The sequence below is a fragment of the Paroedura picta genome, chromosome 4 (genome assembly GCF_049243985.1).
Source record: "Paroedura picta isolate Pp20150507F chromosome 4, Ppicta_v3.0, whole genome shotgun sequence".
NCBI classification, from domain to species: Eukaryota; Metazoa; Chordata; class Lepidosauria; order Squamata; family Gekkonidae; genus Paroedura; species Paroedura picta.
This window is the reverse complement of record NC_135372.1, coordinates 123,700,434-123,711,722: the sequence shown is the minus strand read 5'-3', so window position 1 is coordinate 123,711,722 and position 11,289 is coordinate 123,700,434.

The following is an 11,289-nucleotide window of genomic DNA, read 5'->3' as shown; positions in this document are numbered from 1 at the left end:
TCATAAACCGAGCACTTGAAAAACGTTTCCTTGGCTGTGATGAGCACAGGAGTTTTAACTACAGCCAGCATTCATGATACAGCCTTGCCATAAATAATTTGCAAGAGGAACCAGATTGAATCATTGTTCCGAAAACAAGCTTTTCCGGGCAGACAGAACCACGCTATGATTAGCGCACACTCCACAATTCTGCAGTTCCTCAAAACCCTGTGGGATCACAACAATCCGTATTGTTTGGTCTCTGGAATTATGAGAAAAAGACAAAACGTTTATACCCGAGGGGCAGCATGCATTTAATGTTTTGCAGAACAGCCCCCCCTCCTGCCCCCTAGTTGTGCTAGAATGATGTTTATCGGATGCCAAGGATCATTATATTCTGGGCTTTGGATGACTATGTAGTGTAGCAAAATCTGATAGGCCAATTGCTACCCAGGATCTGAGCAAGCTGTTAAAAAGCACGCTTCACGATGAATGATGAGCAGATGGATATACTGATACCACAATAATCATTCCTCTGGGCTTGGATTATGAATTCTTTCCTGCCTTTGGCTGGCTTATTATTTATTGTTGGCTTCCTTGCTAGCAACATGGAATTTATTCTTCTCTCTCTTTTTAAACCCCTCATTCCTTTCTGGCTGTCCATAAACAAAGAAACCAGTGCATTATTATAGCAAATGTATTCTATCTGTCATGCGTGTTTGTTTGTCTTTTTTAAATCGTGTCTTTCCTTTTTGGAGTTGGGAACAAGGCTCTGTCATCCTGATGTTTGTAAGGTAGGTATGGTTGAGAGCGTTAAACCAGCCCAAGTCAACCAGTTAGCTCCGGGGCAGAGTCGGGATACTATGGCTCCATTCCACCTGACTGCATTTACATGCCATGAGATTAGCATATAGATCATATGGCAGGAAGTACACAATAAGTCTTTCCTTAAGGCAGGCTTTATCAGCCAAGATTATGTCAAAACCCTGGCATCTGACAGCTCTGGAAGGTTTTCCCTAATGGGTGGAAATTAATTATATATAAATATATTAAATTTGTTAAACATTTATTGGGTGATATGGCCATATATGACCCCCCTCCTGCAAATGGCCAATGATGGGCCTGGAGGGGGGGGGAAAGGGGAGGAGCCCCATTGGCCATGTCCACAGCTATGCTTCCCAACCATATTCTGCATGATTGTGGCACTTCTGGCTATGGGCCCTGACGGAGCACCGGACGCGGGAGGCGGGAGGCGGTGTTTTGCAAGGCGGCCACCCAGGGCTGGGCGGCCAAGGTAGGCATATTCCCGGGGCAGCGGCAGCACGCAGCGAAGTTCTGTGGGGGGTGGGGGCCGGATGACGGTGGGGACTGGAACGGTGGGGCCGCGGAGGGGGTGGGGGCTTGGCGACAGTTGGGGGTGGGTGGGTAGAAGTGTGCAGTGGGTGGTAGGCTTTGCGGGCGGTTGGAGGGTAGGGTGGGGGGAAAGAGTGGCGGAGTGGCGGCGTGTGGGGGGGTCCGTGTGGTAAGGGTCAGGGGGTCGGAAGAGTGGTGTGGGTGGGGGGGTGGGTTTGGGGGGCTCTTGGTGGGCAGGCGCTTACCTGGGGCGGCCAGGCGTGGTAACAGTGGTGAGGGCCAGGCTTACGTCGTGGGAGGCTCGGGAAGCCTCCCCCGCACTTCGGGCAAGTCAGGCGGCTGGGCAGGAGGAAAGAAGCTCCTTTCCTGCCGGCGAAGGCTTCGATGGGGCGGGAGCGCAGAGGCGAGGACATGTGCCTCACCGGAGCGCTCGTCTGAGTAGCCAATGGGGAGGGTGGGCCAAGTTCCCATTGGCGACTTGGCCCCTGAGTGACACTCAGAGGGGGGAATCAGGAGCCGCTTTGCGGCTCCTGATTTGCCCCTCCGAGTTTTTATCACGGACGGCGCCTGCCCATTTCTCCTCCCAACTTACCCTTAGGGCTTTATTTATACTGCAGAGCGGTTACAGACTAGGGGCAAAGCCCCTTGTACCCAGGAATACACCGGGCACACACATGCCTGCCCTGTTGCTTTCCTGGGTGCTGACCCTCCCCATCCCCCCATTCCCTGTTGTATCTTGAGATCCAGTGTGTTGGAAGTGATTAAATAGTAGGAGACTCTAATCACAGGAGCCCAGATTGATCCTCCACTCCTCTTCCATGTGCAGTCAGCCGGGTTGCCAACCTCTAGGTGGGGACTTGGAGATCTTCAGGAATAACAACTGATCTCCAGGCACCAGTTCTTCTGGAGAAGATAGGTGGGAGGGAAGGAGAGCAGAGGCCACACTCAGTCCCATGGGGCTGGTGGGCAGCCTTTACTCCTTCTCCCTCCGACCCCCCAGACTCATGAGGCCCCTCCTACAAACATTCCTAATCTGACTGTGACAGTTCCTAACCATCATCATCTTCTTGAAGTCCTGAGTTCAAGTTTCTATTCTGTAGTGAAGCTCACCCAGTATCACCACTTCACAGTTATTGTAAAAATAAAATGGGGAAGGGAGGCCATATATGCTGCCCTCAGCTCCTTGGATGAAGGGTGGAATAAAAATATACTAGATAGGTAGTCATTTCTTCTTCTGCAGGGAGTACATTAAGGGAAATAAGGAGAAACAAATCTCACAATCTCTGAAAGTCAGAGCAAGAAAAGTGGTAGGATTTCTTTTTTTACCCATTGTCCTCTCTGAAGATCCAGGGCCTTATACAATAGTGTTTTATTTCAGAAGCTTGTATGGTTTCCCTTTCCTTAAAGAATATGCCTCAAATGTGTTCTATATCTTGTGTACAATTCCAATCCCCCCCCTTAATTAAATCCTGATGTTGCATTTTCCATGGTATTCAACTGTTGGACTTTCTTCCTGTGGCCAGTTGTGTAAGAGAATAATTGACACATAGACTGGAATGAAATTCCTTTGCATTTGGAATTGGCAGGTTGGTCTGCGTTTCTATAGAAATTGAGAAATCAAGACAACTTAATTGGATTTTGTAGCCAGTCTGTCAAGACCCTGCCTCTGGGCGTGACGCTAATTACATCTCAGCTATGATAGACAATATACCAATTTTTCCCCACACTGAAAATCAATACAATTGCTTTATATTAAGAGAGCAGAGTTGCTTCACATTATGGAAACAGTACAAGAAACAACTGTGTAACTGCCATGTCCTTCCAAATAATTGGGAAACCTGACTTCAGAACATCTATTCCCCACAGACAAGACAAATATTATTCTGTTAGACTTTCAAAAATATGATGTTACCCTATCAAGGTTGTTGGCTCAGACACCATAACCAAAACAAGAAAGCTATTGTTCTTAACACCTAGGTTTAGCACTACAGAGACTTTGGACAGTGGATATGGACAGTGTTGGGGCCAAGCCAAGCCGTACTTTAATCCAGACACGAAAGGTGTGATCTTCACCTCGGGGCCATTTGGTTGAGCTTGAGAACCTGGAAGGGGAAGGACAGAAAGCAGAAGGTACTGCTGTCTTGACCTGCAAACGCACAAGGCTAGACTTCTCACATGTATATAAGGCCTGGCCAATTCGTGTGCCTGCCAGTTGCTGGGCCTGACGTTTCACAACCTGTTTGTTATGGAAAAAGGCTTTAAGGCCTGAGCACTCACAGTACCATGTAGCTCTTTAGGGGTAGTTCCAGGTCATGCATTCCTGCTTCAGGCCAGAGCCAAATGACATACAATTCTTGTCTTTCCCCCCTATATTTAAAGTATTCCATTTCCAGTCAAGTTTAGGGCTGTCTTCACTCCTCCCCTTCCCTCTATATAAGGAAAAACAGCAGGGATTGGCTGTAGGGACAGGGTGAGCTTCTCTAGGCCGCTAGTCTCTGTCCATCAGGGTCAAACTAGATGGGATGGCACCCAAAGGTCCAAAAGGGCCATGGCTCCCTTCCTTGCTGCTGTTTCAACACTCAGTGGTGGGGGGAGGGGGCAAGAGAGTCTCTGCATGGTGGATACAATCAGGTTCTTGTGGCATTTTAAATAGCAACAGTGTCTATGGGCCTCAGCTGCTGAGAAGGTGAACCAGGTGAGGTAGGGTTACCAGAACCCCTGGTGGAGACAGGGGTCCCCTGCAAACAGGTCCTGCTCTCCAGCCATCGATCATCTGGGTGGCAGGGAACTTGTCTGAAGAAAGAGAAAGGCCCAGGCCCTGTTGCCAGTGCTGCACAGGAAGTGACATCATCAGGCCAGTGATATCCAGGAAACACTCTACTATTTGGGAAAAACTCTAAGGTAGAAGCCTGTTTTACCATGGAGTTTTTGCCCAAATACCAGAGCATCACCTGGACATCACTGATGTGGTGACCTTTCTTGTGCGGTGCTACTGACAAGGCCTGAACCTCTCTTTCTCTTGGTAAGCCCATCCCCCTAGTCCCTAATAGCTGCCTGTAGGGATCTGATCTCCAGATGACAGAGATCAGTTCTTATGGAAGAAATGGCATCTTTAGATACCAGACTGCATGCTGTCACGTTTCTGATGAGCTCCTTCCCACTCCCAAACTCTTAGATTATCCTTGAAAATCCCCAGAAATTCCCCAAATCACAATTGGCAACTCTGCCCCAGAAGGCCCTGAATCTGATTTTGATAGACATTCTTGGAGAAGGCAGTTGTCAGTACAGATGTCATAAAATTTGCTCTGTTTTTGGTTTTAAGGTCTTGATTTTGTTTCTTGCTTGGGTACTGTTGGAAACGGTTGTAGGGCTGCAAACTTGTATATATATAATTGTTCTAGTTAATCAATAAACAAATGAGGAAGGAGGTGACACCTATGTAGCTGCACCTTTGTTTAATGATGGCTGAGTTCTGCCAAGAGTTTTTGTTTGGAGTTGGCACATCTGACCCCACACTTACCCCTAGAGAACTGAAAGCCCACCAAAGGCATGCTGCATCAGCACTGGAGAATTAGTCTTCCAGGTTGCAGCAGGGCTCTCCTCAGTATGCTCAGCAATAGAAACCCGTCTGGCCAAGTATCCACCGCAGTGGACCCAGGCACTAAAACCCAGGACAGCTCGGTCAGGGGGCCAGGGACAGCAAACACTACTGACCTTTTTATAGGAAGTTGGGAGGAGCAGTCGGCTCTTTAATGAAGTTCAGGGGGAAGGGCCAGTGAGATCACCAATTCCAAGCAAGTATCTATTTATTGGCCCAGGCCAGGGCCTGTCACAATCCAGGTTGGGGAGAGATAATTGGCTCAGCCCAGGTTTGGCCCGCTTTGGGGAAGCATTTAAAAGGTGAGCCCAGGAGGAGGAGGTACAGTCATTACCTAGCAGGTAGGGATAAGTACCTGGTAGAGCACTGTGGGGAAACTGGGTGAAAAGAAACCCCCTCCATTCATTCTATTCTGGGGCACTTGTCCAACTAAAAGCAACCCTAGGGAGTAAGATGGCTTTGGACTTAGACCCAGTTCCAGCAGCTCCTGACAAGTTTGGCATAGTCATGTTTGATAGATGTTTTCTCGAAGACGTGGGCCAGACAGTAGAGATGGGCTGAATCATGAACTGATATGAACCAGAGGGCTGTTTGCAAACAAAACCTGGGTTGTATGGGTTCATGACTCCTGCTTTCTGTTCCTTGCCACTTTTTTCAGGGAGCAGGGGATTAAATGGCTCAGAGCCATTTACACCTCAGATTTCTGCTCCTCACCACTTTTCATGAGGAACAGAAAGCAGGGGTTTGATTTCTGCTCCTCTACACTCAGCTGTTTTGTGTGTGTGTGTGTGTGAAGAGCAGAGGTTTAACTGACATGAATCACCATGAACTGCCTTAAAATTTGTGAAAGTTTGTGAATCATTCTTCATGCGAACCACTGACAGCCCAAAATTCATCATGAACTTTGTTCATAAGCTGATTCGTGCTCATCCCTACCAGACAGGTGGTGTTGACGTAGTTTTTGCTCTCCCTGTATTTCATGGTGAAAATAAGGCATTGATATTGTTTGGTTATGTTGTTAGCATTTTTTGTGCATGTGCAAATAAAAATAAAATTGAAAGATAATTTTAAAATGAAGGGAGATGAGGACAGATGCCACCTCAGACCCGGCTGTTATGGGTCTTCATGGATGTTGATCATGGGAATGTGTTATGCTGACCCCAGTTTATTGATCTGCAGTTCATCCATGGAATCAATTTGGCTAGTCCTCATATTTGGCTCCAGCAAAATGTGCTAATCCAGCAGCTCTGGTCCTGCCCAGAGAGAGGAATCTTCAGCAGAGACACTGCCTGGTTCCCAGGCCACTTTCCCTGGAGCTACAATGAAATCTAAGGAGGCTGGAGCCAATCCCTCGAGGGGACACTTTAGTGAGTGAACAGGCCTGATAAAATCTTAGGTATGGGCCATTGGCTGTTCTCTCGGTTGTGGTTTTGGCTTCCCTCCTCTCTCGCTATTTTTCACAAAATTGCAGCAGTTTCCTTTCACTTCCTGAGCTCGGCAGGGAGCTCAGTGGCACTAACTGCTGTGGAATTTATACTGATTTCAGACTTGGCTTTTTGGTATTTACTGAAAGCTATGTCAACCTTGCTCCACGTCTACCATGGGGGGAGGGGTCTCCCTCAAAAGGGGGGAAAGCGAAAGCATCCTCCCATCAACAAGCTATAGAATAAAACAGATTAAAAAACATTAAACCCTGTACTTTCAAAACCCTTAGATTCCATTGTGCCTTCCTGATAAGAGTAATGTTCCATTTAATGCACTCCAGAAAAATTCCATTTGAACCATCTATGCTACATCACAGACTCCAGTTCTCCAGGTACCGTTTCCAATCTCTCTGAAAAGCCCTATCAGTAACAGTTTGCATTTCTTTGACAGGGTTGGCAGTGAAGGCAGGCCAGGTTTAAGGATTCATGGGGCTCATAGCACCAGAGCCAGTTTAACAATCTGAGGGGCCTTAGCAGAGCAGTGACTGTGGGCTGCCTTAGCAGTAAATTAGCATTAATGGGCTGCCTCCCCTCCTCTCAGGAATAGTTGGAACTTTGAAAGCAATTGACATCTTCACTTAGCTGAAAACATTTCTCAAATCTTAGTGGGATGCACAAGCACAATGCTCCAATATCTGAAGCGGACTTTTACACTTGTGCAGCTTGTGGTATGCTCAATGAGCATGCTCAGGTATTAATACAGCATGCATGTCACCCTTTTTTTGTTCTTGCCGCATAAGTATGAAGACCCTCTAATAGCACTGCAGGGGCCCTACATGTGCTACTAGGAGAAACAGTTTCTGAATGAAGGCACCATCCTTAGGTCGTTTGGCAGACTATTCCATAACAGGCCTGGGGTCAGGCAGTGGAGAACCATATACTCAAGGGGTGGGGGAGAGAATCAGTAACCAACAGCATATTAGAGGAATGTAGTAGGCATATGGGTTGATTCAGGGAGAGATGGATCCTTTGTTTCTTGCTAACAAAATAGCCAACCCTATGACAGTTGGGTAGAGCCTCTTGTGGCGCAGAGTGGTAAGGCAGCCGTCTGAAAGCTTTGCCCATGAGGCTGGGAGTTCAATCCCAGCAGCCGGCTCAAGGTTGACTCAGCCTTCCATCCTTCCGAGGTCGGTAAAATGAGTACCCAGCTTGCTGGGGGGTAAACGGTAATGACTGGGGAAGGCACTGGCAAACCACCCCGTATTGAGTCTGCCATGAAAACGCTAGAGGGAGTCACCCCCAAGGGTCAGACATGACTCGGTGCTTGCACAGGGGATACCTTTACCTTTACCTTTATGACAGTTGGGCAGTAGTACAGAGTCACGTGATACACAGCAAAGATCCCTGGACATCTTTGGACAATGTGACTTCTTTGTACTTGCCACAGCAATACTAGGAATTATGGAGCACTGGTGCCAGAAGGGCCAATGGGTGTTCTTTACCACAGTCCATATTTTGTCTAGGGAAGGTGACCTGCCCATAGCTTGATGTGGAATTGGTTTACTGAGCTTTCTTGGAATAAGTTGGGAATAAGTTTGTCTGTTGCCCAAGAGATGGCTCATAATATTGGGTGCCTGTATGGAATTCATGTGCCTGTGTTTTTGCCCCCTGGGAACCGTAGTTCCTAACACCATCCACAGAGGAGAGCGACTTGGAAATTCAAGCCACCCACTCACCATCAACACCAACGCTCTGGGGACCAAAAGCAGAAGTTAGATTCTGGCAGAGGAGAAACATGAGGACTGATTCAGACAGAGGAGACAGGGAGCAAAGAACTGCTCGGTGAAATGAGCTGTTTTTGTAATTCCCCAGTGGTCAGTGAGAGTTTAATTGAGAGATAGAGGTTAAATTTGCATCATTTCTGCACATGAGCCTACCATGTTTTATAATTCAGACAGATTCATGGCAATCAAGCGATTCAGCGAGAGTTTTATCAAGCATAAGGGACCTCTTAAGAAAATGACGCTTGATTCATAATACATCAGAAGATTATGAGCGGGAGAAATTCATCTTCTGAACAAGGTAATTAGGAACATTGGCAGCATCATTACATTTAAGCAGTGGTGCACAACCCATTATTAAATCATGGCTGCAACATCCATAGTAGATTCAGGAAAGAGCAACGAAACGGTACCAACATTCTAGAGCTGCCTTTAACATCTTCTGTCCTCTTAGGCAAAATTAATTGGGCACAGTGTTATTTTCCAAGGAAATCTCTCACTTATTTATCGGACAGGAATAGGGGGCTATCTCTCCGTTTCTTCCAGTGTGAAAGCAAAGACAATAGCAGCTGGCTTCTGAAATGTGAGTGTGATACAGGATTGACTATGCAATCTTAGGCAGAGTTACACCCTTTTGTGGGCCTACAAAGGTATATCTCTGTTTAGGGTGTTATTGGAAAGACTGACCTTTGAAAATATAGGAGCAAACATAGCCTCAGGCTACAAGGAAGAGACATGGCTTGTTGTTGTTGTTAGGTGCGAAGTCATGTCTGACCCATCGCGACCCCATGGACAATGATCCTCCAGGCCTTCCTGTCCTCTACCATTCCCCACAGTCCATTTAAGTTCACACCGACTGCTTCAGTGACTCCATCCAGCCACCTCATTCTCTGTCGTCCCCTTCTTCTTTTGCCCTCGATCGCTCCCAGCATCAGACTCTTCTCCAGGGAGTCCTTCCTTCTCATGAGGTGGCCAAAGCATTTGAGTTTCATCTTCAGGATGTGGCCTTCTAAAGAACAGGGGCAGCTCTCACACAGCAGGAATCTGCAGCCTCCAAGCCTCAGAGAGAAGTGGAAGGAGGAAGGGGTGCTGAGCTCCTTCCGCTCCTCAGACTCTTTCCTTTCCAGGCTCCACCCCAGATCTCCAGGAATTTCTTCACCCAGGGTTGGCAACCCTTCCCACAAAGTTTTCATCTTTGGGGAGGCTGGAAAAGCCTTCTCTTGCTTGCTCCTGGCCACGGGATCTTCCATTGATTGACTCTCCCACCACCCATGAGACCCCGAAGTGGCTTTTACAAATGATTTTTAGAAATAACTTATACATTTTTTTCCAGGCTAAAATATGGCTGCTGCACAGCAGCCAAGAAAGAAGTGTAGGCAATACAGTGTGTTTTGAATTCGTAGTAGGCCTAGGAAAGAGGTGTATTTATATGGGGGAATGGGCACCAGGGATATGGCCTGGTAGCCAAGGAGGTGACAGTCCAAAAAAGTTTGGCAACCACTGGTTTATGTGAGATCTGAGAGTTAGAGAGACTGATGGTTATATCAAGAGTTCTGTTTGTTCATGAACCAGGATCAAACGCTGTGTGAAGAGCATCCTGTTACCTTTCTTAAAATATTGTCAGCCTTCACCTTAACAAAATAAATGAATCTTTATGCAAATAATCAGGAAGCCGAATGGCTGTGGCACATTTTAGGATGCAGCAGGGATTGTTTTCCTTTTTTTCCTTCCAACGTCTGTGCCAGATCACAAACACACACACACATAATCCAGTCTTTGCAAGATCTTGTGATATTTACTGGAGACAACCAGCCAAGCCAATTTCCAAACAATCATCTGTTTCTCTTGTGAGAACTCTCCGTTTTGGTGGCATCTGTTCTGCAATGAAAAAAATTAAACAACCCCTCGGTTCTCTCCCAACTTTCTCATGGGGTGGCCTGAGACTTGGAGAGAACATCCTGGTGAAATGGGTTATATACAGTTGCATTGAAATCTATGGGACCTCATACAAACTCTAAGTTTGGAACTAATAGGTATGAAGCAAGTTAGGTCACAGACCAGCTGGATCATAGATTCATAGAGCTGGAAGGAGCTATGCAAGCCATCTAGTCCAACCCCCTGCTCAACGCAGGACCAGCCTCAAGCATCCCTGGCAGTTTTTCATCCAGCTGAAACTGGAAGACCGCCAGGGAAGACACATTGTCACAGGATGCCTGCAGCAGCAAGTGGTGGCTTGCACGTGTGAAGGGGCCATCCCAAATCTTGGAGCGGGTTCCATGCTTTCCAGCAACCTCAGCGCAGGGTCTTTGCAGAGAACCATTGTTCTGAGTACCAAGCAGCGCTGTGTAAACCTGTGTAAGCCAGGGCAGGCAGCTGTGAGCAGCTGTTGCCATGCAGCAAGTGACAGCAGGAGGGAGACTGTGCAATTTTAGCAGCGGGGACAAGTGTGTGCCTGACACATGGTTATCAGCAGCTAGCGCCAGCTGATGCTGTTTTGTGGCTCCTGTCCTTGCTGAGCACGGCCGGCCGTTTGACAACTGTGCACCTGTGCAGCTTCAGTAGCCTCCATCTCTTATGCTGGCAAGTGACGGTCTTCCACCAGGTGTGGTGAACCCCTCCTCCCCCGGCTTCCTTCCATTCCCCCACTCCATAAGCAGCACTGGGTATGCATCAGCTCCGAGCGTCATGGTACCCCTAAAACAGTGGTTCTCAACCTTCCTAATCCCGTGACCCTTTAATACAGTTCCTCATGTTGTGGTGACCCCCAACCATACAATTATGCAAGTGTTCTTTCACAGAAATCAAACCCAAACTGACCAATGGCGTGAAGATCCATTGTTCATGATTGTATATAAATTGGTTTTTTCCTGGGATTTCTCAGTTCAGTTCTGCCTCTTGTCCCACCATGCCGATCTCGCTCTTTTCCGCTGCTCCAGACAGACGAGTACAACGATAAACTACAAGTTTAAACCACAAGTACAACAATATAGGCAAGGTATCAGGGGAAAAAAATTCACAGTCAGAGTAGTTCAGCAGTGGAATAGGCTGCCTAAGGAGGTGGTGAGCTCCCCCTCACTGGCAGTCTTCAAGCAAAGGTTGGATACACACTTTTCTTGGATGCTTTAGGATGCTTTGGGCTGATCCTGGATAGAGC